The 25,848-nt window shown below is 39.3% G+C and overlaps 2 pseudogenes; both read left to right on the top strand.

Moving 5' to 3' along the window:
- Nucleotides 1-458: 458 nt before the first annotated feature.
- On the top strand, nucleotides 459-3,957 carry LOC101439993 (putative aldo-keto reductase family 1 member C8; annotated as a pseudogene).
- Nucleotides 3,958-24,368: 20,411 nt separating this feature from the next.
- Nucleotides 24,369-25,351, top strand: LOC101429352 (homeobox protein NANOGP8-like; annotated as a pseudogene).
- Nucleotides 25,352-25,848: the final 497 nt, after the last annotated feature.

Here is a 25,848-nt window from a genome sequence, read left to right as displayed (position 1 = left end):
ATTCAGACATTCAACTTGGGAAAAGACTGAACAACCAGTGGTTGTAGGGATTGGGCTTTGTGATAGAAGGAGGATGCAGTGGATCCAGGCTCCAGTGGGAGGGTGGGATTAGCTTCTTTGATAGCTCCATGAGTTAGCTGGAAACTGATTTCTTTCTCATTTAGAAAAATGAACTTCAGTGAATTCTTTGATGAGAAAAGAAAAACAAGTGAAATGGTGCTAATTCTATTTTCACTCGATGTAATGTCCCTTGAAGCATAGTCACTCCTACCATATTATTTGTTAAAAATTGAACTGTGCATTGGGGCTTCTCATTTGCATCTCTTTGCAGTTAGGGCATGTCTTTTGTCTTTAGGACATTTCCTTTGCAATTGGGATATTGCCTTGGTGTTGTTCAAAAATCTGCTGGAGGAAAAGGAAAGAATGCAATCCCTATGTATTTTGAAGGGTGAGAAGCAATGGGTCTCAAATATTGTGTGCAACTGAACGATGGACACTACATGCCTGTACTGGGATTCAGCACATATTCACCTGAAGAGGTAACAGGACAGGGCTTGGGGTCAAGGTTGTAGAAGGAAAATAGTTTGGATGGGTGGTTTCTAGTCTAGTCTGCAATAGAGTCAGTTCCTGTGTGACACTGAGGGTCCTCTTTGTCTCAGTTGCATCAGGTTAGAGCCAGTCCATGGATAAAGTCTTTAGATGGTCTTTCAGGGTCTCAGAATTTGGTCACCTACAGATTATTCTGGGCATGACTTTTCCTCCTGTTTCCAACTTCTTTTAGAAGAAATGGACTTCAGCTGTTAGGCAACTTGCTGTCATCTGTCTACTTTAGATATATTGCAATGAGCAGTTTCTCTGTACATTTCTATAATTCAAGAAATATTTCCTCCTACCAAGTACAGTGAAGTCCATGTGGTAAGGATCCCTGGCCTTGCCATTCAGGACTCATATATACTTCAATAACCTCTTATTGTAAACCTATATTCTAGAAGTATTTTTTTCTTCCTAATATATAATCCTGTTATGGGACTAAAGTGATTGTGCTGAAAAGAATTAAAGAAGTCATCTACTATCCTTACAAGTTCCTCCTTACAAGTTTCACCATTGGCTGCCATGTGTGAACTTGAATTTCAAGAAGTGTCCAACAGTCTTGTCATCAGGAACAGTGGTTCAGTATAAAGTGTTTGTACAAACAACGAAACTTCATGGTGAATCCTCCTTCCTTCAGGGGAACTGGAAATTTGTTCTGTGTTAGGCAGAATGGGCTTCTATGAGTAGCCCCATCTAAACAGTTTGGGAACTGAGTCTGTAGTGAGCTTACCTGGTAGACAACATTTCCCACATATTGTCAAAGTTTGATACTGGAATATTAAGCATGTTCAATGTTCCTCCACTGGAGGAGAAATCTTTAAATTCCGTACCTGGTTCCTGTGTACTTAGCCATATGTACCTTTTCCCTTGGTTGATTTTGCTTTGTATTCTTTCATGGTATTGAATCATAGCTCTGACAACAACTCCATTCTCAGTCTTTTAAGAACTTCTAGTGAATTGCTGGACCTGAAGGTGGTCGTGGATACTTCCAATGCCAATGAACTAGCATTCCAGTTTTCCTGGAGTGGAAAGTGTTCCTGGGATCCACAACAGTCCAAAATAAACCTGAGAAAGTCCCAAACAAACTGGGATAAATTGTTCAACCTACATGGAGAACTAACACAAGAATTGAGGGAATAATTGATTATGTGAAGGCCGCCGTTGGGGCATGGCTATCTGTAATAAAATGAACCTCCAACTACTTCCTTCATTGCTCCTCTAGATTCCTAAGAGTAAAGTAGGGGAGGACACCAAAGTAGCTATTAATGCTGAGTATCCTCATCTTGATGTTGTGTATGTGTTTGGAAATGAAGAGGAAGTTGGACAAGCTTTCTGAAGGTTATGGATGGCACTGTGAAGAGAGAAGTCATATTCTATACTTGGAAGGTGTGTGTATAAGTTGCATGTATGTGTGTGTGTGAACATTTGTGAAATGTGATCGTGTGTAGACATGGGATAATATGATCAGTTGAGTAGCTATTTTCTGAATTATATTAATTTGTGTGACTTTTATTCACACATGTATTATGGGTTTCTCATATTTTGTGGTTCTTCCTTATGTTTAATCACTTTGCTTTTCTAAGCCTAGCCAAAAGCACTGTAGTTTGGCATGGAGTATAGCATCAGACAGACCTATGGTAATTTGATGGATTTCCTTATCATTTCTGAGACGAAGTGAAATTTCTTAACATTCTGAATGTCAAATCTCAAAGGCAAAAAGACAGAGCAGGGAAGCAGATGTGGCTCAAGTGATAAGGTCTCTGCTTACCATATGGGAAGATCTGGTTTCCATCCCTGGGGTTTCCTGGTGAAAAATAAGAAGAGAAAGCATGTCCACACGGTGACCCAAGTGCCCATGTGGTGAGCCTATACCCACATGGTAAGCTTAGTGTCCACATGAGTGCAAGTAAGGGAAACCAAGTACCTGCATGGTAAGCCAGTACCTGTGCAAGTGAGTCACCGAACAAGATGATGATGCAACAAAAGAGAGATGAAAGGGAGAGTGAAGATGAGGCACTGCAGAGACTAGGAATTGTGGTGCTACAATTGACATGGAGCTTCTCTCTCCATCAGAGCTTCCCAGGTTCTAATCCCAGTGAATCCTAGAAGAGAAAGACAAGAATAGAAGACAAAAGGAGAAATAGATACAGAGCTCACACAGTGAATGGTCACAGACAGCAAAAACAGTAGGGCTGGGAAAGGGAAAGGGAAGAAAAAATAATAAAAAAATGAAAAATAAAGAAATCTTCCTTCTTATTAAAAAAAAAAGGAAAAAAGACACAGAAATGTAAGAGCGTCAATAGATTATCAAAATATATTGCTAAATTTTCTCAAAATGTGTCAGCACATATCACCATGAAAAACCATCTTCCCTTCATTTATGCATGCAACAGTATTACAAAATATTCATCCTAATGGGTTTTATGAGGACGGAACTAGATAAATTGCCAGAAAGTGCTTTGTAAACTCTTTAAAATATAAATCAAATGGTGGACATACTTTTCACTTGATAATGCTTTTGCTTCTTGAGTTATTTCCTTCTATTGAGGAACATACTTAAAAAATAATAGTTTCTTTTAATATGTCAGAGGAAAAGGAAACCCAAGATAAAAGGAAACTTTTCCTCTGTGGTAATGAAGTGTTTAAGTAGTAGAAAACTGTGTACATATTGGTTTATGTAAACTATTCAAGATTTGACATTAAAGTCCTTGAAAAAATGCCTGTGGGAAACATTTTTGTTTAGTACCTTAATGGAACTCTTCCAGCATGGCTATTTTTCAGTGTTCTTCATTTACTATGCATGCTAGAAATCCCATATCATTAATCTGTTTTACTTTGGCAAGATATCCATGTCTTTTATAATATTTTGCTCATTAACTTCTATTTCCTTTCAAAAATTTCCAGATCACTTTTATGCTATAGAGAGCCATAAAATATAAAAGATATTAAAAGAGGAATTGTATTCTGAATGAAAGTCAATGATTAGGTCTATACATACTGATTACATTCTAGATTGATCTTTGATCCAAGTATAGCTTATATTTAGTCAAAATGGCAAATAAGTTTCAGTTGTGAATTTGCTCAACTAGTCACCCTCCATCTGCTTTCTGTTTCCTGATCTCACTCACCAAGTCAGCTGAAGTATTAATGCAACTTGTCTTTTATTTAACCTCTGCAGCTTTGGATCACTTTCTTTAGACCAGACTTGGTCCACCAGCCTTGAAAAGATCACTGAAGAAACTTCAGCTGGACTATGTGGACCTCTATATTATTCATTTCCCAACAGCTCTGAAGGTCAGCAATTTGCATGATCAAACCATTTGTACTTTCTCTAGCAGCATGCCTTTCATTCATATAAATGATTGAAATATGCTTTTTTAAGCAGTTGCAGGGATTGTGAAACTGCATTCATCCTTCTCTTTTTTATTGAATGTTTATATCCCTAAATTGCCTACACCATGTCTCCAAATGATTAGAGTTCAGCAACTCAAAGCCTCTGCCTCAAAATCTTGAAGAAATTTCTCTGGCTGGGTCCAAGGCATAGACATGATTTTGTCTTCTGAGTCCATTGGGGACCTTAGAAGACACAGTTTTCATGTAGCTGTTGTAAACAATGACACTGCCTTATGTAGGTCTACAAGGTGTTGTCCTCCTCTCTCACCAATTTCAAGCTGAAAAGAGGTTTGTTGTTGCTCACTTTGGGTTGCCCTAAAACTAGCAGGTTCCACAGGGAAATGCAGTGTTTGCTCTTTCTGTTGGCAACTCTTCAATTAGGGTATTTTTTTTAAATTGATGGTCTAGCCTTTATTTTTTTAGAACTATCAAAAAAAGTAAAATTTAAATATGGTACAGCTAGCATGCAAATTTTCCACTTTTATCATGTCTACTGAATGCTTTCAAATTAAATTGTAGTCTTGACGTTTCACACACCTCCATTCCTCAGTTTGCCTAAGACTGAAGATATTCTCTGACACACTAACATTCTATTATAAGCAAATTAACAGTGATTCCTTATATTATGTTATCCATTCATATTCATTTTCCCTGTTTGTTAAATAAATCCTTCTGCAATTCTTTTATAAACAGGATCCATTGTTGATCACTTATATTTTACATTTATTTAAACTTTTTTGATCTTCCAACATCACTGAAAACTTACTTATCTGATGATATACTGACAGGTTTTTTTTCTAATATTCTGGATTAATCAGATTGTTTCCCTGTGGTGCTAGTTAACTTGTTGCTCTATTCCAAGTTTCTATAAAGTAGAATTTGCATCTGAAGACTTTATTAGATTCAGTTTAAATATTAAAAAAAAATTTTTCATCAGGGTGCTGAATCCTTCAAAGTGCACCGAATTAGGAAACATAATATCAATTTGCCGCTGACAGTGGAAATAGATTTGCTATCTTGGTTAAACTACTGGTAGCCAGATCTACTCTATAACATATGGTTTTCCCTTTGCAAGTGCCATCTATTATGATGAGGGGTAATTCAGCATCAGGGAATATCTTTTACCTAATGTTTGATATCTAGCTAAGATTTTGCCTGAAGTCATTATTTCATTGGGGTTTGTGGTTTTAATTTTCTACTTTTGTCAGTCCTTTTACCTTTCTTAGAGGACAATTTCCTACATTAAAAATTTTTCAGAGAGCAGATGTGGCTCAAGTGGTTGAGCGCCAGCTTCCCAGATGGGAGTTCTGGGGTTTGGCCCCTGGTGCCTTTTATAAAAACCAGTCAGGAGAGCAAATGTGGCTCAGTGGTTCAGCACCTCATTCCCACACACAAGGTCCCATGTTCAATCCCCAGTCCTGGTACCTCAGGAAAAAAAATATTATTTCAACTCAGAATAAATTACAAATATAATTACTTGATGATGGTAAGGATAATTTCTTTCCCTTTAATTATTAATATATGGAGGAATACTGTATTAATCACATTCAATGTTGATAATTATTTTCTGTATTCTCCCTCTTTCTTTCTCTTTCTCATCACTGGGGACTCGTGGATTTTTATTGATTCAAATGATAAGAAATGTAGTACTCAGTATTCCACCTGATGATCATATCTACCCAAACGTGGCCAATGCGATCCTCCCAAAATATGTTGCTTTTCTTTTCCTATTCCCTCCTAAGTCTTGGACTGATTTCCTCTTTTCTGGCACAGTCTGATTCCCATAGCTCAGATGGTTCTTTCTCTATCTCCTATCCAGAATTAGTCCTCTCTGGATAGAAGGCATTGATATTTTATTTTATTAAATAATTTTTTTATTCATTTTTAAAAAATATTACATTAAAAAAATATGAAGTCTCATTCAACCCCACCGCCCCCACCCCACCACTCCCCCTACAGCAACACTCTCTCCCATCATCATGACATATCCATTGCATTTGGTAAGTATATCTCTGGGCATCGCTGCACCTCATGGTCAATGGTCCACATCATAGCCCATACTATCCCACGTTCCATCCAGTAGGCCCTGGGAGGATCTACAATGTCTGGTAATTGTCCCTGACGCACCACCCAGGACAACTCCAAGTCCCAAAAATGCCTTCACATCTCATCTCTTCCTCCCATTCCCTGCACCCAGCAGCCACCATGGCCACTTTTCCCACACCAATGCCACATTTTCTCTGTGGACCTTGGATTGGTTGTGTCCATTGCACATCTATGTCAAGAGGGGGCTTAGATTCCACATGGATACTGGATGCAATCCTCCTGCTTTCAGTTGTAGGCACTCTAGGCTCCATGGTGTGGTGGTTGACATTCTTCAACTCCATGTTAGCTGAGTGGGATAAGTCCAATAAGTCAGAGTGTAGGAGTTGACATCTGTTGAGGCTCAGGGCCTGGCTATCATATTGTCAGTCCAGAGATTCAAATCCCCTAGATATATCTTAAACCCCAGCACCAACTACAATTCCAGTAAAGTAGCATGAAAGTCTTGTGGAAAGAGATCCCATCTGTGTCCAGCTCCATCACGCAGAAACACCAGCTCCAAAGAAGGGCCAAGTGACATGGCAGTGAACCCCATCTGCCATGACCATAGAACCTGTGGGTCTCTTTAGCCCTCAAAAGGACCAATACCTGGGGTTGTATCTACTTTATCTGTCTCTGAGACTCTGCTCAGGTGTGCATAAGGGCAATCCTTCTGACAACCTCCAGACTCTTTTTTAGAGACTCATAGCCATATAAACTCATTTGTCCTTTCCATTTCCCCCTTACATTAGGTCAAACAGCACTTTAAACTCCTGTTATTATATGTAGACAGGGATATTCTGCTGGTCCACGTTGAACCTTTAATTCAAGGTTGTTTTCTAGTTACGTCATCAGCTGGTAATTGGTAGTGATCCCACGGTGCCAGGGAGGCTCATCCCTGGGTGTCATGTCCCACGCTGGGGGGAAGGCATTGCATTTACATGCTGAGTTTGGCTCGAGACTGGCCACATTTGAGTAACATGAAGACTTTCAGGAGGAAACTCCTAGGCATAGTGCTGCTCTAGGCCTTGTTCTTATTTCGGGCGTATAGGCTCACAAGCATAGTCATTAGTATCAGGGGCTCACTGTTGGACCCTCATTCCTTCCTGGTCCTTACCATTGCACCTGGGGGACTGCTGCTGCTCCCCTAAGGACCACGAAAGAGCACCCCGGCCAGGAACCCAGTACCCCCCCAGCTGTTGTTTTTAATTGTTGCCACTATGAGTATATCCAAACATTTCCATGCACCCTGGACATATGCCCTGTATAACTCCCTTTCAACCATATATCACCTGTCCATAACATCCCATACCAGTATTCCTCTGCTGCCATTGTTGAACCACTCTGTGATCCAAAACTTCCTGAAAAGTGAAGCCCAATATAATGTCAGGATCCCTTACTAGTAAAATGGAATATAGCGATGGGTTTAAAGGTTAGATATAGAATACGTATTGATTTGGAAAAATTCTACATCCTATCTTTTCTTTTCTTTTTTCTCTAATTATTGAGCTTCTCTTCACAAGAGCCCTAGATCACAGTAATTCATATATACAATATACAGTACTCCCACACTTCCACCATAAAATCTTTTCCCTTCCACACGATATTCTTATAACTTATTCATATCATATTTACTTAAACTGATGTACAGACTCTGAGACAATAGCTTTCAAACAAGGTGACATCTGTGCTTACATTGTGGTCTATACTTTAGGATATACAGTTTTCTAGATTTTTAGTTATCCTATGTTTTACATTATGGTTTACATTATTAGTCTGTCGTCCTCTATATGTTTATGGTATAATATTACATGTTTTATATCCATCCTTGTGTACTCTTGTGAAACTCCTATCTTACCCCCACATTTACCTTGGTTCCATACATTTAACATACATTTTCCCCTCCCCTTGGGGCCCACAGCGACAGCCAATCTCCATTTCCCAAGGAGCCACATCCAGAGATACTTGCAACAGTGTTCAGGGCCTGACTTGCTCAACTGCCCTAATGCCCTGGGAGCCACCCTTTCTCTCGAGAGATACAGTTCCCTCTTTTTTGATGGCATTAGTCCTCCCCAGGATGTGGGTCCACCCCCACTCTTGCTGCTTGGGTCTCTATCCAATGGTACAACCCACCCTGGCAAAATGAGCATTCAGACATTCCCCTGGAGTCCGTCCCGTGTCAGACCATCCCCTCTGAGCATCCTAAACATGTAACTCTCTTAAATATATTTTGATACTGTTTTCTCAGCATTTTACTCTCAACCAACACCTGACACTCTCCTATGTTCGTATGTTGCCCCACCCTCCCCCCTATCTTTTGGGCACTATTATCCATCCGCCCATCCCTACCCCACCTCAAACCTGCAAAGCCCCACCCAAAGGCAACCCCTTGCCCCCATTTTATCTCTTCTTTGTGCTCATACTTACCGCCAGCTCATCATAAATTCCACCCCTGCAGACGTCAGCTCACATCCTTCCTCCACCCCCCGATTTCCTGTAAGCCTATCTTCCAGTCTCTAGCTCTCTGAGGCAGCTTGCTTATTTCATATCATTGAGGTCATGTAGTATTTGTCCTTCAATGCCTGGGTTGCTTCACTCAGCATAAGGTTCTCAAGGTTTGTCCATGTTATCACGTGTGTTTGTAGTGTATTTTTTCTTACAGCGGAGCAGTATTCCATTGTATGTATATACCACATTTTATTGATCCACTCATCGGTTGATGGGCATTTGGGTTGATTCCAACTTTTAGTGATAGTGAACAATGCTGCTATGAACATTGGTGTGCATATATCGGTTTGTGTCCTTGTTTTCAGTTCTGGTGGGTATATACCCAGCAGTGGTATTGCTGGGTCATATGGCAAATCTATGGCTAGTTTTTTGAGAAACCGCCAAACTGTCCTCCAGAATGGTTGGATCCTTCTGCATTCCCACCAGCAGTGGATGAGTGTTCCCATTTCTTCACATCCTCTCCAGCATTTGTATTCTTCTGTTTTCTTCATAGCTGCCAATCTTATGGGAGTAAGATGGTATCTCATTGTAGTTTTGATTTGCATTTCCCTGATAGCTAGAGATTTGGAGCATTTTTTTCATGTGCTTTTTAGCCATTTGTATTTCTTCTTTGGAGAAGTGCCTGTTTAAATCGTTTTCCCATTTTTTAAATGGGTTGTTTATCTTTTTATTTTCAAGATATAGGAGTTCTTTAAATATGCAAGTTATAAGTCTCTTATCAGATATATGGTTGCCAAATATTTTCTCCCATTGTGTGGGTTCCCTTTTTACTTTCTTGACAAACTCCTTTGAGGTGCAGAAGGCTTTAATTTTGAGGAAGTCCCAGTTATCTATTAGTTCTTTTGCTGCTCATGCTTTTGGTGTGATATTCATGAAGCCATTTCCTATTACAAGGTCCTGTAGATGTTTCCCTACACTGCTTTCCAAGGTCTTTATGGTCTTGGCTCTTATATTTAGGTCTTTGATCCATCTTGAGTTGATCTTTGTATAAGGTGTGAGATGGTAATCCTCTTTCATTCTCCTACATATGGCTATCCAGTTCTCCAGGCACCATTTGTTGAATAGGCCATTCTCTCCCAGTTGAGAGGGTTTGGTGGCTTTATTGAATATTATATGGCTATATATATGAGATTCTATATCAGAACTTTCAATTTGATTCCATTGGTCAATGTGTCTCTCCTTATGCCAATACCATGCTGTTTTCACTACTGTAGCTTTGTAGTATGTTTTGAAGTCAGGTAGTGTGATTCCTCCAATTTCATTTTTCTTCTTCAATATGTCTGTGGCTATTAGGGCCTCTTTCCTTTCCAAATAAATTTCATAGTTAGTTTTTCTAGTTCCTTAAAGAAGGCTGTGTTTATTTTTATTGGGATTGCATTGAATGTGTAGATCAGTTTTGGTAGGATAGACATCTTACTAATATTTAGTCTTTCTATCCATGAACAAGGAGTATTCTTCCATTTATTTAGGTCTTCTTTAATTTCCTTGAACAGTCTTGTATAATTCTCAGTGTATAAGTTTTTCACATCTTTAGTTAAATTATTTCCTAAATATTTGATTTTTTATTTACTATTGTGAATGGTATTTGTTTCTTGATTTCCTGCTGATCTTGCTTATTATTGGTGTACAAAAATGCTACTGATTTTTGCGCATTGATCTTATAACCGGCGACTTTACTAAACTCATTTATGAGTTCTAGAAGCTTTGTTGTAGACCTCTCTGGGTTTTCTATGTATAGGATCATGGCATCTGCAAATAATGAAATTTTGACTTCTTCCTTTCCAATTTGAATGCATTTTATATCTGGTTCTTGCCTCAGTGCTTGAGCAAGTACTTCTAAGACAATGTTAAATAGAAGGGGAAGCAATGGGCATCCTTGTCTTGTTCCTGACTTTAGAGGGAATGATTTTAGGATTTCTCCATTTAGACAATGTTGGCTGTAGGTTTTTCATACATACTTTTTATCATATTCAAAAAATTTTTTGTATTCCGATCTTTTGGAGTGTTTTTATCAAGAAAGGGTGCTATATTTTGTCAAATGCTTTTTCTGCATCTATAGATATAATCATGTGATTTTTTTCCTTCAATCTGTTTACATGGTGTATTACATTTATTGATTTTCTTATGTTGAACCATCCTTGCATACCTGTAATGAATCCCACTTGGTCATGGTGTATAATTCATTTAATGTGTTGTTGAATATGATTAGCAAGTATTTTGTTAAGTATTTTTGCGTCTAGGTTCTTTAGAGAAATTGGTCTGTAATTTTCCTTTATTGTGGTGTCTTTGTTTGGCTTTGGTACTAGGGTAATGTTGGCATCATAGAAGGACTTAGGCAATGTTCCTTCTGTTTCAGTTTTTTGGAATAGTTTCAGCAGGATTGGTGTTAGTTCTTTCTGGAATGTTTTGTAGAATTCACCTGTGAAGCCATCTGGCCCTGGGCTCTTCTTAGTTGGGAGGTTTTTAATGACTGATTCTATCTCTTTACTTGTGATTGGTTTGTTGAGATCATCAATTTCTTCTTTCGTCAATATGGGCTGCTTATGTGTTTCTAGAAATTTGTCCATTTCCCCTGAATTGTCATTTTTGTTGGAATATAGTTTTTCAAAGTATCCTCTTATGATAGTCTTTATTTCTGTGGGGTCAGTGGTGAGATCTACTTTCTTATTTGTTATTTTGTCCATTTGCATCTTCTCTCTTTTTTTCTTTGTTAGTCTTGCTAAAGGTTTGTCAATTTTGTTGATCTTCTCAAAAAACCAGCTCTTCGTCTTGTTTATCTTTTCAAGTGCTTTCTTATTTTCTATTTCATTTAGGTCTGCTCTTATCTTTGTTATTTCCTTCCTTCTTCTTCCTGTTGGATTATTTTGTTGTTTTTTTCTAATTCCTCCAAATGTGCAGTTAGTTCTTCAATTTTTGCTCTTTCTTCTTTTTTGATATATGAATTTATGGCTATAAATTTCCCTCTCAGTACTGCTTTTGCTGCATCCCATAAATTGTAGTATGCTGTGTTATCATTATCATTTGTTTCAAGGTTGTTGTTGATTTCTTTTGAGATTTCCTCTTTGACCCACTGTTTTTCTAAGAGTGTGCTGCTTAATTTCCAAATCATGGTGTGAAATCTGGGCCTCTGCCCCTTGCAAATTTCCAGCTTCACTCCACTGTGGTCAGAGATATTATTTTGTATGATTTAGATCTTTCTGAATTCATTAAGCCTTTCTTTGTGGCCTAGCATATGGTCTATCTTGGAGAATGATCTATGTGTGCTTGAGAAAAATGTATATCTTACTGTGTTTGGGTATAATGATCTATGTATGTCTATTAGATCCAGCTCCTCTAATATACTGTTCAAATATTTTGTTTCTTTAGTGATTCTCTTTTGAGATGTTCTGTCCAGAGTTGATAGTGGTGTATTAAAATCCCCCACTAAATTGTAGATGCATCTATTCTTTCACTTAGTTTTTCCAGCATTTGCCTCACGTATTTAGAGGCGCCCTTGTTAGGAGCATAAATATTTATGATTGTTCGATCTTCTTGACAGATTGTCCCTTTCACTAAAATGTAGTATCCTTCTTTGTCTCTCACAATTGTTTCGCATGTAAAGTCTATTTTGTCTGATATTAATATAGCTACTCCTGCCTTATTTTGGTTATTGTTTGCTTGTATGATTGTTTTCCAGCCATTCACTTTCAACCTCCATGAGTCTCTGGGTCTAAGATGTGTCTCTTGTAGACAGCATATAGATGGGTTATATTTCCTTAACAATGTCCCAATCTGAATCTTTTGATAGGTGAGTTTAATCCATTGACATTCAGTGTTATTACTTTCAAGGAATTATTTGTGTTAGCCATATTTTGATTGGAGTTGTGTTTGTCATATTTTGTTTGTTTGTTTTTCCCTTCTCTTTTTGTCTTTTTTGTTGCTCTTACACTCTCCTCCAACTCTGCCTGTCCTGTTTTTTCCTTTCTTCCTGCAGAAATCCCTTTAGAATTTCTTGAAGGAGAGGTTTCTTGTTGGCATACTCTTTCAGTTTCTGTTTATCTGTGAATATTTTGAACTCTCCATCATTTTTGAATGCTAGTTTAGCTGGATAGAGTATTCTTGGTTGGAAATTTTTTTCCTTAGTACCTTGACTATATCATACCACTGCCTTCTTGCCTCCATGGTTTCAGATGAGAAATCAGCACTTAATCTTATGGAGCTTCCCTTGTATGTGATGGTTTTCTTTTCTCTTGCTGCTTTTAGAATTTTCTCTTTGTCTTGTGTGTTGGATAATATGACAAGTATATGTCTCTGGGTGGGCCTGTTGGGGTTTATGAGGATTGGGGTGCGCTGTGCTTCTTGGAAATGTACATCTGTCTCTTTCAGTAGAGTTGGGAAGTTTTCAGCCATTATTTCCTGCAACACTCCTTCTGACCCCTTTCCCTTCTCTTCTCCTTCTAGGATTCCTATAATACATATGTTTAAGTGTTTTGCATTATCATTCAGGTCCCTAAGTCCTAGGTGGATCTTTTCTATCTTTTTATCTACCGATTCTACTATCTGTTTGATTTCTGATGTACTGTCTTCCACATCACTAATTCTCTGCTCTGCCTCTTCTAGTCTGCTGATATTTGCTGCAAGTGTATTTTTGATTTCTTGAACTGTGGTGTTCATTCCCATCATATCTGTTATCTTTTTGCGTATGTCTGCAATTTCCCCTCCAAGTGTTGTCTTCATGTTGTTAACCTCTTCTTTTACATCATTAAATTTGTTGGTGATAAATGTTCTGAGATCTTTCATTTCTTGTGTGAAGTTCTGCTCCCCTTCCTGATTTTTAGTTTGTTGATTGGATTCAGCCATGTTTTCCTGATTACTGGTTTGGTTTGTAGATTTTTGTTGCTGTCTGGTCGTCTTTTAATCTTGACGGATTTAATCAGTTCCTTAGCTTCTTTGTCTAGTCTTGGGGATTAATTAGCTGTTGTTTTTGTGTAAGTGTTATATCTTCTCTTTGTCACTTTGTTCTTCTTACTCTAATTTCTTATTGCTGGTTGAGTTCACTTTAAAGGAAAGTATTAGGGCCAGGGAAAGGCAATTGTGTAAGCAAGGAAAAAGTGTAAAGTAGAATTGGTGATAAATGTTAACAGAGCAACAATATGAGATCTGGGAGGATGGATATTAGATTCATGTAAGTTGTGTAGAATTATAGCAGTAGGTATAGTACCTATAATGAGGTAGTCTACTGAATATGGGAGGAATATGGTATGAATTAAAAAGGTAGTATTTTCCTGAGAGAGGGAAAGAGAAAAGAAAGGTAGTAGTTTCAAGAGTGGATAACAGACAGAAAACAAAACAGAGGTATTTGAAATTAAGAGTTAGACACTTTTTGGATCAAAGAAAGGGAGGTGGAATATAGGAGAGACAGTAGATGATGGAGGATATAAAGATGTAGGGGAAAGGGGATAGTGTAGGTAGTCAAAATCAGTTCACACAGAAATGAGGCAGTGGAGGATGAGAAAACCCAGCAAATGTGAGGTGTTCCCTGCAGCACCTATTGTATAATTAAGATAAAATAAAATAAGAAGAAAATGAGGGACAAGAGAGAGAGAAAAAAACAGAAAAAAATAAAAAAAGAGAAGAAAGGAAGAAAGAAAAAGGGGGTGGATAAAGGGCAGGGAACAGGTAGGGGGGAAAAAAAAAGATATACATCAACCACAACAGCAACACCAACAAATAAAAAAACACTAAATAACTCAAGAAAAAAAAAAAGACTTTGGGGGGTATGCTGGGAGAAAAGACTAGGGGATAATGCAATGTTATCAATCAGGATGTTAAAAAAATAAAAAATAAGATAAAATGAAAATAAAAACAAAACAAAATGAAACAAAAAAGAAAAAACGCAAACGTTGAGGGCTAGGGCATTCAAGGACCTCAGATGGACCTCAGGGCATGATAGATTCAGGGATGGAAAGTCTGAGATATTAAACTCAAGAGGTGTGAGTCTCTGGGGTGTGGGCCACCAGGGTTTAGGGGACTCAGACCTGGCAACCTCAAATCTGGTCAACAGGGAGCCTGGGGGCACTGCAGTGTAACACAGCCTTCAGGTATCCCCGCAGCTGGGTGCCAGCCCTATGGGGGAAGTCAGATCCGCAAACTCTATCTTATGTCTGAACCCCACAATTCACTCACTCATTGGGGTCTATTCTGTGGATGTATCATCAATTAGACTTCAGGACAACTCCCACCCTGTAAGCCCTGGGAATGGCCGCCTGAGGGCGCCTCTACACTGCAACCAATTTAATGACGCAGATCAGAAGCCAGGCCCAGGGGTGGGGCTCCAGCCGGAAATGCCGACAACAGAGTCCAACACCGGAATTCCCAAGCTTCGCAAAATATTCCCCAATCGGCTTCCAGACATGTCCCCCCCCCCCAACACACACACACCCTGTAGCAGCCTCCCGATTATGTCCCTTTGTTGCCAGCAATCTAAGTCCACTGCAGATTGGCAGCCGGGCTTGTGGGGGCGGGGCTCCAGGCGGAAGCGCTATTACTTGTGTCCACAATCAAAATTTCCGTGCTTCGCAACAAAACCCCCGTTTGTCTCCCCAAATCGGTCAACAAAGGCATCCCGTCCTGTCCACCCCCTAACAGCCCACCCAGGGCTCGCGAATTCCCCAGTACCACAGAGCCTCCAAAAAGCACGACTGCAGTGCCAGTTCCACGGCTCCACCCTCCCCCCCCCCCCCAGGAGGGAGCATCCCGTGCAGCTCTCACCTCCGTGTAATAGAGTTTCAATTATATCTTATAGACTAATCCTCTCCGTTACCTTCCCACCAAATCGATGTCCAGACACTTCCTGCCCTGCAAAAATCCTGAAACAGCCTGGTCCCGGAGAACCTCCAATGCTGCCCAGCCGCTTCTTTGCAGGAGAGACCGTCAGGTAAGCTCACTCAGCCACCATCTTGCCTCCAGTGGCAATGATATTTTAGAGTAAAGATCTGGGCAATGGAGGTGCTTCTTTTCTGGAACATCATGGTTTTGGTTTTTCCAGGGGACAATGATATAAAATTTCTCTTTCTTCAAGTCATTAGCTCATGTTGATATTTTCAGTTCATGTTTAACTTTGCAGGGTTTTTATTGAGCTTCTTTGACTTTTATCCTTTCTCTTACATTTTAATGTGAGTTTTTCATGCAATCTAACACATTTCTACCCTGGCATCCCACAGGTAGAATACCACCATATTTCAACCAGAGAAAACTGTTAGACTACTGCAAGTCAAAAATGTTGAAACTATAATGTTGAGAAAACTCTTTAGAAAATATAATAAGGAAAGATTCTGTGTTTCAGGTGCTTAAGGGGGGGCATCAAGTACAGGGGCAGGCTTCTAGGGAGTTTGTGAGTGCTCATTTTGTTACAGTGTGCTATATCATTGGGTGGAGACCCATATAATGAGTGTGAAGGTGTACCCACATCCTGGGGAAAGCCGTTGTTTTCAAACAGAGTGAATTGTGTCTCTCAAGAGAATGGGGGCTCCCAATCAGTTAGGGAAGTCTAGTATGTCAAACCCTCAGTTTTGTTGCAAGTATCTGTAAATCTGGTCACTCAAGTAGTGAAGATTGATTGTGACTGTGGGCCCTGATGGGAGGTGGAGAAAGGTATAGAATAGATGGAAGCAGGGCAGCTGGGGGGCAATGGAAGTGCTCCACAAGATCATGTAATGATGGATATAGGACATGTTAACTTACACCAAAAGTGTATAAAATTCTAGAAGCTAAAATGTAAACCATAATGTAAAACATAAGGAAACTAAAAGTTTTAAAATGTGTACAGCCTAAAATATAAACCATAATGTAAACCAAAATGGAACCATGTTTGATAGCTATGTTTCAAAACCTGGACATCAGCTGCAGCAAATATAACATGAACATGTAAAAAGATCATTGCTGTGGAAAGGGGAAATGGGTTTGATGTTGGATATATGGGAGTCCCCTATATTGTACGTATGATTTACTGTGATCTAAAACTTTTTTGGAGACAAAATTAAAAATTAGAAAAAAAAAGAAAGGATGTAGACACTGAGGAAGAAATGAAAGAATGTGCTTTGCCACTGCACATACAGAGCAATACTTGTTACAGTGATGAAAGGCAAAACGTTAAAAACAAAGCTTTATAATATTTTTCATTTTTAAAATATACCAACTTATTTTTACTTTATTTTAGTATTTCTAAATTGGTATGTATTCTATTTCTAAACTTTAAACCCATCACAATATTTCAATTTCCTATTAATTGAATTTGGCATTATATTAGGCTTCATTGTTGCAGAGGTTTTGGACCACAGTGAAGATCAACTATTGCAGCAGACGGACACTGGAGTGGGGTATTATCAATGTTGACGGGGGACACATAGGTGGGAGGGAGTTCTCCAGGGCATGTATATAGAGGACATAAAAATGTTCTGATATATGATATTTTCATAATAGTTACAGTTACTATATAACTTAGGGAATGCTGAGTTCCTACCAGGGGAGCTCTGTTACATTCTCCAATGGAACAGCAATAATCCCCCAAGTGCAACAGCAGAGACCAACAAGGAAGGATGGTTCAATATTGAGCCCTTGATACTGATGTCTATGCTTATGAGCCTGTGTGCCTCTAAGAGTTACCTTCTGAGAGTCTTCATGTTGCTCAAATATGACCACTCTCTAAGCCAAACTCAGCACATAAATGCATTACCTTCCCCCCAATGTGGGACGTGACTCCTGAGGATAAGCCTCTCTGATGCTGAGGGATTACTACCAATCACTAGCTGGTGATGCAACTAGAAAGAGAGCTTGAATAAAAGTGTCAACTCAGATCAGCAGAATATCTCAGCCTACATGTAGGATCATGTGTTAAAAACTGCCTTTTGACCTTGAATGAAAGGGGGAAATGGTAAAGATGAATGAATTGATACAGCTAAAAGGTTTCAAAAAAGAGTCGGGAGGTCATCAGAGAGGTCAAGTTTACACACACCTCAGCAGGACCCCAGAAAAAGCCAAAGTAGATACAACCCTAGGTACTGGTTCTTCCTAAGGCTACAGAGATTCACAGGGTATATGGTCATGGCAGATGGATTTGGAGTTCTGTGTCATGTCAAAGGGTCCTACTTTGGAATTTGTGCTCCTGAGTGTGATGGAACTAGACTCAGATGTGACCTTTCTACCCATGCCTCTTCTATCACTTTCACTGAACCTGTGGTTGACCCTAAGGATGGTATATACTCAGGGGACTTGAATCTCTGGACTGCCCAAGTACCTGCTGGGCCCTGAGCCTTAGCAGACTTGCAACTCCTCTCTGGTTCTTTGAACTTACCTAGGTTAGCTAAAAAGGAGCTGGAGATGGTCAACCACCACACCAGGGAATCAAGAGTACCTACAACTGCAAGCAGAAGAATTGCGTCCATCATTGATGTGGAATCTAAGCCTCCTCTTGATCTAGAGGTGGAGTGGACATCACCATCCCAGAGTCCACAGAATGGAGGAATAAAATATGGATTAGAATGGACTTACTGATATTCTACTATAGAAGTTTTGTGACTAGTAATGGAAGAAATTGTAGCATTGAGATGGAGAAAGTGACCACAGTAGTTGCTGAGGGTAGGAAGAGGGAAGAAGAGATGTGATGTGGGGGTATTTTTGGGACTTTGAGTTGTCATTAATGATATTGCAGGGTCAGATGCTGGACTTTATATATCCTGCCATAACCCACTGAAGGTACTGGGCGAGAGTGTGAACTATAGGGCAAACTATTTTCCATGTGGTGCAGCAGTACTCCAACATATGTTCACTGAATGTGATAAGAGTGCCACAGTTATGGGGGAAGTTTTTGGTTTGGGAGGAGTGGGGTAGGAAGGTGGGGGTATATGGGAATCTCATATTTTAATGTAACATATTTTGATATATATGTATATCTTAAAAAATACAATTTACAAAAATGATGGGGGTGGGGGTGTGAGGAGTGGGTTTTCTGGGAATCCCTTATGTATTTTAATGTAAGCTTCTTTGTGATCTATTAACTTTAATAAAAAAAGTATTAAAAAATAAAGGGAATGTAACATAGGGATGAATAGCATAGTAAAAGATCATGTGAAATTTAAACAAATATATAGTGCTTGTTGCCTATACTGCTCTAGGATCCCAATGAGATAAAAGACTATAATGAGAAGAGGGGGTTTACCTAAAACCCCACTATGGATTAAACATTGTTAATCATACTAAGCTTTGTTTCCTGGAAATAACTCTCAACTGTCTATTTACATGGTGGATAGGGACAGACATACACCTCCTTTAAATCCTGTAACCCTATACATTGCTTTTACATTGTATTATGTTGTTACAGTTTATATAATAATAAATATCTGCTTGAAAATCTAATCATAATAAAAAAGGTGAGCCAAAGGCATAGTCTTAAGTAATAATTCTGAAAGTTCAAGTAACATCTTCCATAAGCTTCAGTACTTTATTTGAGATTTATATAATTTGAGGATAGAAAGAAATTATCATCTGAAAACATTTTGTAACTTTATATTAAAATATTACCCATTATACTTAATGATGAGAATGAATACTAATCATTTGGAAACTGCAAGATTTTCAATAATATGTTAGAAAATTTAGAATAAAAGTGATCAAAGTCTTCCCTTTCTTTCTTCTATGTAGTTTCTTGCCCTTCTTCTAGGGTTATTATACCAAGAGAAGAAATATATCCACAGGGAAGTAGAAAAGAAAAAGTCAATAGCTTGGAACCATTGTTCTCAAAGCAAACATCCTTAAAAATGACCTGGAGGACATGATAAAACACAGATTACTGGACTACACATCTGGGCTATGATTCAATAGATTGAGATTGAAGTCTTAGATTTTACATTTCTAGTAATTTCCTAAATTGTATAGTGCTGCTCCTCTAGCGACAATATTTTGAGAACTACTGATCTAATACAGATAATCTTATTCTTTTAGGAGCCTCCTAATAAATTGAATACCCATCAACAGATATTCAGCCTTTCTGCTTTCTTTCAAGGGTGGACCAGAACTTACCTGTTCTCTTGGATGATCCAGTCCTTTGTGATATAGCAAAAAACACAAGCAAACCCCAGCCCTGATTGCCCTTCGCTACCAGATACACCGTGGAGTTGTGTTCATGGCCAAGAGTTCCAATGAGAAGCAGATGAAAGAGAACATGCAGGTGATGAGCAGCGCTGGGGCCTCAGGAAGCCTCTATCATATTCTCATATGTGTTCTGCTTTGGCTTCATTTATTTCCCTAAGTTTTCCCATTCATATATGTGCCCCGTACACTACCAATAGTTTTCTCCTTCTTCCACAACATCAGGAAAAGGATAACTGGATGGAGAGAAGGTTGGGGAAGAGCTTGAAATTTGGTTTCTCATCATATCCCTGTAATTTAATCTGTAACCCTGGTCAAGTGACATCTAATTTTCTTCCTTTCTAAAATAAGGTATTCAGATTGTAAATCTCTAGGATACTTTTGCTAAGACCGAATTGATACCTCTGAACCAGAACTGACAACCTAACCCAAAACCATGGATAATCCCCCAGCATATTTGCTGTGTCTTAAAAGTGAGAAGACCAATGTCCAGGTGACAATCTTCTCCACTCTGAATTCCTACAGGAAGTGGTCCCGTTCCTATGGTAAATTGAAATGTTCTTCTTATCTCTGATATTTTAATCTTTTAATAACTTTTAAAAAATTATGTTAAAAATTTAAACAGTATAAGAAGAAACTGTAGCACTGATCTGGAGAAAGTGGCGATGGTAGTTGCTGAGGGCAGGGAGACAGAAAGAAGAGATGAGATGTGGGGGCATTTTTGGGACTTGGAGTTGTCCTAAATGATATTGCAGGGACAGATGCTGGACATTATATATCCTGCCATAACCCACTCAGTGTCCTGGGGAAGAGTGTAAACTACAATGTAAACTATAATCCATGCAGTGCAGCAGTGCTCCAAAATGTATTCACCAAATGCAATGAATGTGCCACAATGATGAAAGAGATTGTTGATGTGGGAGGAGCGGGGATGCGTGGTGTGGAGTGTGTGGGAACCTCTTATATTGTTTAATGTAACATTTTTGGTGATCTATGTATCTTTAAAAAAAAAGACAATTTAATTAAAAAAAAATAAAAATTACCTCATGTTTTTTTCCATGTCATTATCAGTTGGCCTTTTCCCGTATCACTTTCAGAGACGATCCCTGAGTAAATACCTTCTTTAAAAATCAGTGCAGATGGGAAATGGACTTGGCCCAGTGGTTAGGGCGTCTGTCTACCACATGGGAGGTCCGCGGTTCAAACCCCGCGCCTCCTTGACCCGTGTGCAGCTGGCCCATGCGCAGTGCTGATGCACGCAAGGAGTGCCCTGCCACACAGGGTTGTCCCCCGCGTAGGGGAACCTCGCGTGCAATGAGTGCGCCCCGTAAGGAGAGCCGCCCAGCACGAAAGAAAGTGCAGCCTGCCCAGGAATGGCGCTGCCAACACTTCCAGTGCCGCTGATGACAACAGAAGCGGACAAAGAAACAAGATGCAGCAAATAGACACAGAGAACAGACAACCGGGCCGGGCGGGGGGAGATTAAATAAATAAATAAATCTTTTAAAAAAATAAAGATACTGTAAAAAAAAAAAGTCAGTGCAGAATGGTTACACTTTAATTTTTAATTTTTATTTCAGGACACAAAATTTAATATTGACATGAAAAGATATAAACTATGGCTTTCAAGTATGTGTTATCAGTTTGAGCAGTGTATTGAGTGGTTCAACTTGCTTGCCATAAGTTGCCTAAAAATAAGAAATATATCATAAATGAAAAATATGTCTATACAATGAATTACACCTAAAATGTTAACAATCAACTGAAAATCCTAGATTTTCAGAGTATGAAATAGCATATGTCTTCTCTGATTCTTGCTGATTATATCTCATTCTGTCAGAAGTTTCCATTTACCAATTTTATAATAATCCTTGTCTCCCTTGATTATTTTTATATTTTGCTACATACAAGTATATCACTCAAGATGCCTTTCAGTTTGACTTCTTTGAACTTTGTAAATGTGGAATCAAACTGTATTCTTCTATAACTTGCTTTACTTAGTTAACATTAAGCATGACAATAATCCATGTTGTTGCATGTGGTCGTACTTTGTTCAGACTACATCTATGTAGTGTTCCATTTGATGAATACACCATAATTTATCAAAACACTGAAGAGCATTTGTGATTTTTTTTTTATTTGTGTTTTTTCTGCTTCTAGATACATTTTTTCTTGTGTCTCCTGGTACAAGTCTATTCTTTGGATATAGTCTTAGATCTAGGAATGAAATTGCTGGAAAATATAGTATGAGAAGATTTACATTTATTTAATTAAATCAAACTTTTTCTGAAGTGGTTTTTGAAGAGCCACATAGGCAATATCTCCTTTCTCCATATTTTAGTCAACACTGAATATTGCTAACTGTTCCATTTTTGGCCAGTCTGCAGGATAGGTGGAGCTCCTCATTGTGAATTTTTCATTTTTCTGAATACTAATGGAACTTACTTTGCCGAGTTTTATTAGGTTGAGCATTTTTATTTACTCGTAAAAGATTATTTTTGTCCCATTAGCTATAGCTTTGTAACGGAACACCCCCAAACTTATGTGCTTAGCTTTAAAAAAAAATTTCTTTAGCTCATGACTTTGGATTCCTGATTTATGCTTGACTCATCTGAACATTTCTGTTCTTGCTTGGGATCACTTCTTTTTTAAAAAAATTAATGAATGAATGAATTTTAATGTTACACTAAAAAAATGAGGTCCCCATATACCCCCACACCCCTTCACCCCACTTCTCCCATAACAACAACCTCCTCCATCATCATGGAACATTCATTGCACTTGGTGAATACATCTCTAAGCTCTGTTGTACCACATGGTCAATGGTCCATATTATAGTTTACACTCTTCCCCAGTCCACCCAGTGGGCCATGGGAGGGCATACAATGTCCAGTAACTGTCCCTGCAGTATCACCCAGGACAACTCCAAGTCCTGAAAATGCCCCCACATCACATCTCTTCTTCCCACTCCCTACCCTCAGCAGCTACTGTGGCCACATTCTCCACATCAATGCTACATTTACTTCCATTATTAATCACGATAGTTTCAGAATAGAATATCAGTAAATCCACTCTAATCCATACTCTATTCCTCCATTCTGTGGGTCCTGGAATGCTGACGTCCACTCCACCTCTATATCGAGAGGGTGCTTACATTCCACTTGGGTGATGGATGCAATTCTCCTGCTTGCAGTTGTAGGCATTCTTGGCTCCCTGGTGTGGTGGTTGACATTCTTCACCTCCCTGTTAGCTGGTTGGGGTAAGTTCAGTAAACCAGAGGGTAGGTTTTGCAAGTCTTTTGAGGCTCAGGGCCTGGCTATCACATGGACAGCCCAGAGATTCAGGTCACCTGAGTATACACTAAACCCCAGCATCAAACACAGGTCCAGTAAGAGTAACAGGAGAGGCTTGTGAAAAAGACCACATCTGTGTGCAACTCCATCACACTCAGGAGCAAAAACTCCAAAGTAGGGTCAACAGACATGGCACTGAACTCCATCTGCCATGACCATAAAACCTGTGGATCTCTGTAGCCCTCAGAAGAACTAATACCTGGGGTTGTATCTACTTTAGCTGTCTCTTGGACTCTGCTGAGGTGAGTGTAAGGGTGACCCCTCTGATGACCTTCCAGCTCTTTTTTGGAGACTTATAGCCATATAAACTCATTTGTCGTTTCCATTTCCCCCTTTTATTCAAGGTCAAAAAGGATTTTTTACTCCTGATATTACATGTAGGCTGAGCTATTCTGCTGGTCTGAGTTGACCCTTTTATTCAAGGTTGTTTTCTAGTTACATCATCAGCTCGTACTTGGTAGTAATCCCTTGCATATATGAATTACTGTGATCTAAAACTTTTGTGAAGACAAGTTTCATTAGAATAATAAAATAAAATAAAAAGAAAGGGTGTAGAACTGAGGAAGAGAAGAAATTGCCTTGCCAATGTGCATACAGGGCAACACATTGCAGTAATGAAAGGCAAAACATCAAAAACAAAGTTTTTGCATTTTTAAAGTTTTTGATACCCCAATTTATTTTTACTTTAATTTTTCTAAATTAGTATGTATTCTATATCTAACCTTTAAACCCATCACTATATTCCATTTTACTATTAATGTAAACTGGCAATATATTAGGCTTCATTTTTGAAGAAGTTTTGGATCACAGAGAGGTTCAACAATGACAGGGGAGGAATACTGGTGTGGGATTTATTGACAGGGGACACATGGTTGGGAGGGAGTGCTCCAGGGCCTATACCCAGGGTACATAAAAATGTTTGGATATTTTCATAGTGGTTACAGTTAAAAACGACAACTGAGGGAGTGCCGAGTTCCTAGCCAGGGCAGCTCTATCACAGTCTCTAAAGGAAAAGCAACAATCCCCTGAGTGCAACAGCAGAGACCAAAAAATAAGGAAGATCCAACAATGAGCCCTTGACACTAATGACTATGCTTGTGAACCTGTGTTCCTGAAATAAGAACTAGGCCTAGAGCTGCAGAGTGCCTAAGAGTTACCTTCTGAGAGCCTCCATGTTGCTCAAATATGGCCAGTCTCGAAGCCAAACTCAGCATGTAAATGCATTGCCTCGCCCCAGCATGGGATCACTTCTTAATGCCATCAAAAACAGAGCAGCGGAGCCTTCCTTATAAACTCTGACTATGCTCTTCATCTCTTGCTGCGCTCTTCGTCTCTTGCTGCGTTGGGCTGGTTGGCTATCGTTGCTGTTTTACCTGTAGGTCTTCCATCTTTGATTTTTTTCCCTCCTCCTTCTACTCAGTAAACATGAGTGTGGATCTAGCTTCTCCCCAAAGTCTGTCTTGCCCCAAATCTGATTCCAGGGAGTCTTCACCAATGCCTGAGATTTATAAGGCTGAAGAAAATTATGCATCCTTGCAAATATCATCTGCTGAGGTTCCCCAGTCAGAGACAGCAGTCTCTCCTCTTCCTTCTCCAATGGACCTGCTTATTCAGGATAGCCCTGATTCTTCCACCAGTCCCAAAATGAAACTACCTGCTGCTGGAGAGAACAGTACAGCAGAGAAGGAAGATGAGGTCCCAGTCAAGAAACAAAAGAGCAGGACTGTGTTCTCTCAGGCCCAGCTGTGTATACTCAATGACTGATTTCAAAGACAGAAATACCTCAGTCTCCAGCAGATGCAAGAACTTTCCCACGTTCTGAACCTCAGCTACAAACAGGTGAAGACCTGGTTCCAGAACCAGAGAATGAAATGTAAGAGGTGGCAGAAAAATGTCAGCTGGTCAAAGAGTAGCAACAGTATGACCCAGAAGGGCTTAGCACCTACAGAATACCTGGGACTCTACTCTCCCTATCCCCAGGGGTGCTTGGTGAACGCTTCTGCTAACCTTCCAATGTGGAGCAACAACCCGACTTGGAGCAGCCATTCCTGGAACACCCAGACCTGGTGCACCCAAGCCTGGAACAACCAGTTCCAGAACAGTGGAGAGGAATCCCTGCAGTCCCAGATCCAATTCCAGCAAAATTATGCCAGTGATTTGGAGGCCATCTTGGGAAGTATTGGGGAAAGCCATAATGTAATACAACAAGCTGTTAAGTATTATAGTACCGCACAAACCATGGATTTATTCCCAAGTTATTACTGCATGAATGGACAGCCTGAAGATATGTGAAAGTGTGGGTAAAGATAGGTATATAATCCAGTCTCTATCTGGGCAGAGCCTGCACTACATCCTTCCTTGCAGAGTTTTCTTGAGTGCTGTGTATCTGACTTTATCCTGGTTTTCACTGTGTAACTGGGGAGTGGGAGTGGGGTGTGTTTTGAGTCTAATCAGAGGTTACAAAAACTCAAAACAGGCCGGATTTATGTTGTCCAAAGCAGCCAAGGTAAATATAAGATGTCTATGACTATAGAGAACTTGATATAATACTTGCATATTTTTAGGATCTAACCTCAAGTGTAAGAAGTAAAAGTATAAAGTGTGATAGAGTATTCATTTCATAGGACTGGGAGGCTTTGCTTAACTAAAAGTCTGAATTGTTGAGATGAAGGATTAAGCTATCATGATGACCTGCTTCATTTATTTTCCCTACCCCTTCTGCTCTGTGTTTTATTGCCTCTAATTTGTTAATTACATTAATATATGTAGATAGATGTTTTGTTTTTGCTGTATCATG

This window comes from Dasypus novemcinctus, chromosome 20 (assembly GCF_030445035.2).
Source record: "Dasypus novemcinctus isolate mDasNov1 chromosome 20, mDasNov1.1.hap2, whole genome shotgun sequence".
NCBI classification, from domain to species: domain Eukaryota; kingdom Metazoa; phylum Chordata; class Mammalia; order Cingulata; family Dasypodidae; genus Dasypus; species Dasypus novemcinctus.
This window is presented reverse-complemented; position numbering and strand designations above follow the sequence as displayed.